The following is an 8,958-nucleotide window of genomic DNA, read 5'->3' as shown; positions in this document are numbered from 1 at the left end:
CTTTCTTTCTGCCTGCCTATACCTCTATACCACCCTGGTTCTTTGTGTCTTCCCCGGTTCTCTCTCTGGGTTTCTATAAGCCCCCTCTCTGTTCTCCCGTCTCCCTCATTTTCTTCTCCCTCGTGTCTCCCCTCTCTGTGCCTCTCTTTCTGCCCCTCGCCCTCTCTCCTTTCTCTCTCCTTTCCCATCATACCCCTCTACTGTCTTCTGTCCCTCTCCTCCTCTCCGCTGTCGCTCCCCCCCTTTCGCTCAGACGATCTGCCCCTTCCTGTTTCGCTCCACTCTCTCTCTCTCTCTCCCCCCTTTCTCTGTGGAGTATTTCACTCCCTCTGCATAGTTGTCTAGTCAGGTTTTGTTGATGGGTTTGGTGTTTAACTGCTGCTGGTCTGGGGGGATAAAGTCACAGTAAATACACATGTAAAAACATTAGTGCATTTTTGTGCATTGATTGTTCAAGTACACAAACTAGAAACAGATATTATTACAGATGTAACTATATGTAACAATGTGTAGCTACACTGTAAATACACTGTGCCTGCCTATTCTACTCATGTTAATACTGTACATTGGTTTATGTCACTTTGAATGCAAAGTATGACCCTCATGACAATATCTTCTGATACCAAGCAATACAGCTATTTGAGTTTAATGGCTTCCGTCCAGTTTTAATATAATAATACAGGTACGAATGGTGTAAGTACAATTGAAGTCCAATACCTGTAACCACATAGCATGCAAACATTGAACCACAAACAGAATAAGCATTTCCTTAAAAAATGTAAACATAAGTATATTTTGGGCTTAAAACTGCATATGTAAGATGACACTTAAAAAACACATGAAAAAAACTTTTATTTACACTACCGTTCAAAAGTTTGGGTTCACTTAGAAATTTCCTTGTTTTTGAAAGAAAAGCATATTTTTTGTCCATTAAAATAACATCAAATTGATCAGAAATACAGTGTAGACATTGTTAATGTTGGAAATGGCTATTGTAACTGGAAACGGCAGATTTTTTATGGAATATCTAGATAGGCATACAGAGGCCCATTATCAGCAGCCATCACTCCTGTGTTCCAATGTCACGTTATGCTAGCTAATCCAAGTTTATAATTTTAAAAGGCTAATTGATCATTAGAAAACCCTTTTGCAATTATGTTAGCACAGCTGAAAACTGTTGTTCTGACTAAAGAGTAATAAAGCTGGCCTTCTTTAGACTAGTTGAGTATCTGGAACATCAGCATTTGTGCGTTTGATTACAGGCTCAAAATAGCCAGAAACAAATAACTTTCTTCTGAAACTCATCAGTCTATTCTTGTTCTGAGAAATGAAGGCTATTCCATGCAAGAAATTGCCAAGAAACTGAAGATCTCGTACAACGCTGTGCACTACTCCAGTCACAGAACAGCGCAAACTGGCGCAAACTCCGGTCAGCATCCCGGAGTCACCTCTTCACTGTTGACGTTGAGACTGGTGTTTGTCGGGTACTATTTAATGAAGCTGCCTGTTGAGGACTTGTGAGGTGTCTGTTTTTCAAACTAGACACTCTAATGTACTTGTCCTCTTGCTCAGTTGTGCACCGGGGCCTCCCACTCCTCTTTCTATTCTGGTTAGCGACAGCTTGCGCTGTTCTGTGAAGGGAGTAGTACACAGATCTACGAGATCTTCAGTTACTTGGCAATTTCTCACATGGAATAGCCTTCAATATAATGTAGTATATATTCTGTAGTACATACCTCTCCCAATATAATGTAGTAGATATTCTGCAGTACATACGTCTCCCAATATAATGTAGTATATATTCTGTAGTACATACTTCTCCCAATATAATGTAGTATATATTCTGTAGTACATACCTCTCCCAATATAATGTTGTATATATTCTGTAGTACATACCTCTCCCAATATAATGTAGTATATATTCTGTCGTACATACCTCTCCCAATATAAGGTAGTATATATTCTGTAGTTCATACCTCTCCCAATATAATGTAGTATATATTCTGTAGTACATACCTCTCCCAATATAATGCAGTATATATTCTGTAGTACATACCTCTCTCAATATAATGTAGTATATATTCTGTAGTACATACCTCTCCCAATATAATGTAGTATATATTCTGTAGTACATACCTCTCCCAATATAATGCAGTATATATTCTGTAGTTCATACCTCTCCCAATATAATGTTGTATATATTCTGTAGTACATACCTGTCCCAATATAATGTAGTATATATTCTGTAGTACATACCTCTCCCAATATAATGTAGTATTTTGTAGCACCGAGTTAGTAGTGTGGTATGAGTACTGCATAACTCCCAGTTAGACAAATTACTGTAGATATCGATTCAATGGGTTCAATATCCTTTTGAATTTGGATATGGAGAGTTCTTATGAGACCCATGAAACCAGGCAATGAGAGAAACAGATAGCTGGCTGCTATCTGAGGATGTTAGACAGACTAACCTCGCTACATGGCTGACAGGCTATCTAATAGCTTACTGCATATTGTACAATAACATGATTTAAATACTGTTTGGTCCCAACTTTGACTAGCTTAGAATTACTTTTATACTTAATTATACATATATTTGTAAGTTATTGTAACTGAACTCAACCCTCATGTATTGTATTGAGTTGGAGGCATAGGCTAGTAGTGCATATTGCATAAAAAAATACACAATCTATAAATTCATGACAAAATAATAAGGCCGATAACCTACATCTCTATTTCGTGGAATACTTTCATTCATTTTGAATAACGTATTCATGGATTACATTTTTTGTCACTATTGTTTTGAACATTTGTTTTAGGACTAATGCCCGACTAAGTGTTCTACTCAATGCATTGTCAATTGCCGCTAATGAAGATTTAATCAAAAGTGCATTACAATGGCTTTGAAACACAATGACATCTCAAAAGGAGGCAAATAATAAATAGGAAAACCTTTTGTCATCATTGGGATGTTACCAGATTGGCTTTAGATGCAATATAACTTTAGCTAGCTTGCTAAGATTAAGGGGACAGCACCACATTTTAGCTTGCTAATGTTAGCTATTTTTTTACAAACTTGCTAGTTAATGGCAACATTGTTGTCTCTCTAAAGTCAATTTGACAACATCATAATGATGGCAAAGTTGTTTCCTACTAATCATTTGCCCACTTTAGTATTGGCATCGTATTTCCAAGCCACTATAGTGTAATTTAGATGAAACAGTCATTAGCCCCCATTCAGTATGACTGTGCATCAATCTACATTGGGGATCAATATGGCTACGGCATCTGTAGAACATTGATAACAAAAGCAACGACATGAGCGAGTGACGGAGGTGCAACCCGTGAATAAAAGCTACAAGCATATTTTACACACTATACCTAACCAACGTCATATTAACTCATGATCGCAAACAAAACGTTTGTACACTTGGTGAATACAAAAGTATAGCATATATGGAAGAGAAGGATAACAAAATCAATCGATCAAGTAGTCATTGAAAAGACCCAACACCAACAAACCAGTTGAAGAAACATAGCTAGGTAGTCTCTCCTCACAGCCTTAACAGCTGATTTGTTTCTAGGTGCTTAGATGAATAGTTTGGTTATTATAAGATGTTTACATTATCTTTCCGTGTTATTATTTGGTCCAGGCTAGGCCTATGGATAGTAGAGCGCCATTTCTGTCATTGGTTCATATATGTCACCTGGTTGGTCTATAGGCTACTGTACTGAGCTGTACGATGGCCACAGTGTCAGAACAGTACTCTACTGTCTATACCACAATAAGACTGTCAGCAGTGTGTGTGTGTGTGTGTGTGTGTGTGTGTGTGTGTGTGTGTGTGTGTGTGTGTGTGAGCGTGTGTGTGTGTGTGTGTGTGTGTGTGTATGTTCCACACTCTGCATACTGTGTGTGCTAATGCATCCAGGGCCGCACATACTCATTTGCATAGATCCCAATCGCACCTAGCCTAGGCTATACCACATATACGGCCACACAGACAGAATCTACACTACTAACACCCCAACCAACCTGCACTGTATAAACAGCATCATCAAAGGATATATTTTAATGAAGTCCAATAAAGCCACTATAGGCTATAGTAGACACACACACAGACACACACACACACACACACACACACACACACACACACACACACACACACACACACACACACACACACACACACACACACACACAATCACACACAATCACACACACACACAGACACACACACACACACACACACACACACACACACACACACACACACACACTAGGCCATGGCTGCCAGTCAGTGGTTCAGACAAAGTGGTTTGGCCTAGCGGGGAGCCGCAGAGGGAGGACAATGCTCCTTCTGTGTGGCTGGAGTGTCCACGGTATCAATGACTCTGCGAGCAACTGTGTCCGGCCGATCCAACATGGCCATCCACAGCAGGCTCTGTTGATGCTAGTTCCTGGGTTAGTTAGAGCCGTAATGTCTCTTTGTTTGCTTTATCTCCAGTTTTACCCTTCCAATGGTATGCATAGAGAAGTTATGTAAATGTAAAATGTAAGTTGTTTTGGAGTCCGGAATCCAGTTTCTGGACAGAAAGGGATGAGAGTTAAAAGAGAGAGGTTGAGAAGCCTTAGGTGTTAGATATTAGCCAGAAAGAGTTGTTCTGTGGCACATCATGTGTGTATTCAGGTAGAGTAAGATTGAGTCATCTCAACACAGTCTTCTCTAGAAGAGACCACAGTATGTAGATTACAAGGTGGCTGGTTTGGAAGTTAAAAGGAGAGAGAGAGAGAGAGAGAGAGAGAGAGAGAGAGAGAGAGGGAGAGATTGAGGGTTGACAGGGCAGAAGGAAGGAAGGAAAGGAAGAGAAAAGGAGATGTAGAGGAACAGAAAGAGATGACAGTAGGTGTGTAAGATAAGATCACTCATGTTTGTCGCTCAGATCAAGATTACACTGCAGTGGAAGGAGACTGATGCTGTAGAGAAAAACAGCAACCATAGCATTTAAAGCACAGTGTGAATGTGGTTGCGTGTGTATATGTGTGTGTATGTGTGAGTGTGCCTGTGTGTGCGAGCGTGTGTGTGAGTGAGTGAGTGTGGGTATGAGTGTGTGTAACTCACCTGTGTGTGTGTCCCCTCCCAGATGCTGGGGATTCCCCCTCCTTCTGACTGCCAACAGAGGAGGAGTCTGAACAGCTACTGTGAACTACAGAGAGAGAGAGAGAGCGAAAGAGGGAGCGCGAGAGAGCAAATGAGTGAATGAGAAAGGGAGATAAAGAGGGATATGGAGAGAGAGAGACAGGGAGAGAGCAAGAGAGACAGAGAGACAGAGAGAGAGCGAGAGAGAGAGAGAGAGAAAGACAGAAAGGATGAGGGAGGGAGGGAGGGAGGGCAAGAAAAAGAGAGAGAGAGAGGTGGTGGGGGAGGGTCAGTGGCCTGCCAATAAAGTGTTTATAATGTAATTAAAATTCGATCACCGCAGAAAGACAGAGGACAATTCTATAAAGTGAAATACTACTATTCACAGGGAGATACAGTTGAAGTCGGAAGTTGACATACACTTAGTTTGGAGTCATTAAAACTCATTTTTCAACCACTCCACAATTTTCTTGTTAACAAACTATAGTTTTGGCAAGTCGGTTAGGACATCAACTTTGTGCATGTCACAAGTAATTTTTCCAACAATTGTTTACAGACAGATTATTTCACTTATAATTCACTGTATCACAATTCCAGTGGGTCAGAGATTTACATACACTAAGTTCACTGTGCCTTTAAACAGCTTGGAAAATTCCTGTCATGACTTCCTCTGAAGTCGGTGTGTATTTAACCCTCTGAACCCCCCACGAACCCCCCAGTACGCACCCCTTACAATTCCAGAAAACTATGTAATGACTTTAGAAGCTTCTGATAGGTTAATTGACATCATTTGAGTCAATTGGAGGTGTACCTGTGGATGTATTTCAAGGCCTACCTTCAAACTCAGTGCCTCTTTTCTTGACATCATTGGAAAATCAAAAGAAATCATCCAAGACCTCCACAAGCCTGGTTCATCCTTGGGAGCAATTTCCAAATGCCTGAAGGTACCACGTTCATCTGTACAAACAATAGTACGTAAGTATAAACACCATGGGACCAAGCAGCCGTCATACCGCTCAGGAAGGAGACGCATTCTGTCTCCTAGAGATGAACGTACTTTGGTGCGAAAAGTGCGAATCAATCTCAGAACAACAGCAAAGGACCTTGTGAAGATGCTGGAGGAAACGGGTACAAAAGTATCTATATCCACAGTAAAACGAGTCCTATATCGACATAACCTGAAAGACTCAGCAAGGAAGAAGCCACCGCTGGAAAAAAACAGCCTTAAAAAACCCAGACTACGGTTTGCAACTGCACATGGGGACAAATATCATATTTTTTGAAGAATTGTTCTCTGGTCTGATGAAACAAAAATAGAACTGTTTGGCCATAATGACCATCATTATGTTTGGAGGAAAAAGGGGGAGGCTTGCAAGCCGAAGGACACCATCCCAAACGTGAAGCACGGGGGTGGCAGCATCATGTTGTGGGGGTGCTTTGCTGCAGGAGGGACTGGTGCACTTCACAAAATAGATGGCATCATGAGGGAGGAAAATTATGTGGATATATTGAAGCAACATGTCAAGACATCAGTCAGGAGGTTAAAGCTTGGTCGCAAATGGGTTTTCTAAATGGACAATGACCCCAAGCATACATCCAAAGTTATGGCTTAAGGGCAACAAAGTCAAGGTATTGGAGTGGCCATCACAAAGGCCTGACCTCAAACCTATAGAAGATTTGTGGGCAGAACTGAAAAAGTGTGTGTGAGCAAGGAGGCCTACAAACCTGACTCAGTTACACCAGCTCTGTCAGGAGGAATGGGCCAAAATTCACCCAACTTATTGTGGGAAACTTGTGGAATGCTACCAAATACTAATTGAGTGTATGAACATTTCTGACCCACTGGGAATGTGATGAAATAAATAAAAGCTGAAATAAATCATTCTCTCTACTATTATTCTGACATTTCACCTTCTTAAAATTAAGTGGTGATCCTAGCTGACCTAAGACAGGGAATTTTTACTCAGATTGAATGTCAGGAATTGTGAAAAACTGAGTTTAAATGTATTTGGCTATGGTGTATGTAAAGTATCTCGTTTTACTGTGGATATAAATACATTACACACAAGGTAATCATATGGTCCGTTAAGGTGTGTGTGAGTGCATTTGTACCTCTGTCATTCAGACTGTAGATAGAGTCCATTTCAGATGTTACTGGTGCTCCTGTGACATCTAGCAGTATCTTACTGGACAGACCAATACACATTGTCTCTTTCTGACACGAGAGGGAGAGAGAGAGAGAGCGAGAGACTTATACATACAGTGGATGCATCTATAAGAATGCACACCTGTGTAGTAGATGGTTGGAGTAAAATTGGTCAGATATAAGGCGTGAAAGGTTAGAGGTCAGGGGTCATATCTACAGTATGTTGTGAATGAGGGGTGAGAAGGGACAGGTGACTGTTCAGGTGTCATACCTGTGTTATGGATAGTGTGAGTGAGAGGGTAAAGGTCAGGGTTTAGAGGTCGTACCTGTGTTATAGTTAGTGTCGTGACGTTGTATGTAAAAAAATGTTGTATTGATTAATGTGATGACTGCTGTTCATCGAATAATTAACGGTTTATAATTACCTGATTAAATTAATCAGGTAATTATTAACTCATTAACCTGGGGCACCATGGGAAAGTTTGGTTTGATTGAGTTTCTATTTCCCAAATGAACTCAAAGAATATCAGAATATCGATTCTACAACAGTCGCTAGTCAATCAATTTCCTCTACAGTCTCATTCTGAACGTCGCATAATCCGGGAATCTGCACAAACCTGAGTCTCACCAAATAAGTCCGTACCACACCAATTGAGTTGATTATTTATTTGCTAACAAGCTAAAATGATATAAGATACACAAACACACATTCTAGGCTATTGATTAGAACTTAGTACGATGAACAGGTCCCTAGCGGGCCAACACCATATGACACGTGTTACACACAGTGGGGATTTCTAAAGAGAGAGAGATAGAGTACGCGAGAGAAAAACACAATTGGGTGCATTTGACAGCTATGATTATTTTAACCCTAACCTTGCCCCGAACTGCCGCTCTTATGGGTCAGAATATAACTATGTAATTACGTGTTGAAGGTCTACAATGGGGGGTCTCTGCGTGGACCGTGGTTCCGACTTCTCTGATGACGGTCCATCTTCGGTTACCGGGTGTAACTCTCTGTTTCTTCTCACGATGTCAGTGTCCTTTTTTTTAGTAGTCTGTTTCCTTGCCCTTACTCTGAAAAGGGGTTTTCGGAGGAGGGCTAATCAGCCGTAGGGATGGTTCCAGCGTGGGAAGGAAAACAGTGTAGACACATGATTCCTTGGAGAGTGGTGACCAGGTGGTCCTGCTTCATTCACCCCCGTTAGATATGGCTACTTGTCCGTAGCATAGGTTGTAAAAAGGTTCCTTTGTCCTCTTCAACCTTGTGTTGCGTTTTGGGTTTGCTGACCACTCAGACCTTGGCTGCAGCTCAGGGTCACTTAGTCTAATATGTTAATTCTTAACTCACATATTTTATACCCTCGGGTCAGAAATGGGCGTTTCCGCCTTTAGGGCAATTCTCTGGGCGTACCAAGTTACGAGGCAAGGTCTGGATTTTACTCAGTTCCAATTTAGACAACTAACGTCACATTTCATCTTTACAAAAACATTCTCTTTGATCTGGACATTTTCCACACAATGTACAATATGCAAACATCAGGCACATATTAGGAGAACTCTTAAAGTTACAATGTTTTCGTTATAACGTCGTCCTTTAACTTTTAATAACATAACAAAACGACATTCATTTTCATATTACATCTATCGTCATTAGCACCATTGTGGCTG

The 8,958-nt window shown here is 40.8% G+C and overlaps 1 protein-coding gene across 1 annotated transcript in view; it reads right to left on the bottom strand.

The window, feature by feature from the left end:
• LOC115194536 (zinc finger protein 219) overlaps positions 1-7,275 on the bottom strand; it is a 34,700-nt gene extending 27,425 nt beyond the window's left edge. Inside the window, exons 1-2 of the mRNA XM_029754289.1 lie at positions 7,254-7,275; positions 5,124-5,208 (exon numbers count right to left, since the gene is read on the bottom strand). The gene's annotated coding sequence lies outside the window, so the exon portion shown is untranslated. The remainder of the gene's footprint in view (positions 1-5,123; positions 5,209-7,253) is intronic.
• Between the last annotated feature and the right edge of the window lie 1,683 nt (positions 7,276-8,958).

This window comes from Salmo trutta, chromosome 5 (genome assembly GCF_901001165.1).
Source record: "Salmo trutta chromosome 5, fSalTru1.1, whole genome shotgun sequence".
NCBI lineage: Eukaryota > Metazoa > Chordata > Actinopteri > Salmoniformes > Salmonidae > Salmo > Salmo trutta.
Note: the sequence above shows the minus strand (reverse complement) of the source record. Positions and strands in the feature narration are given on the sequence as shown.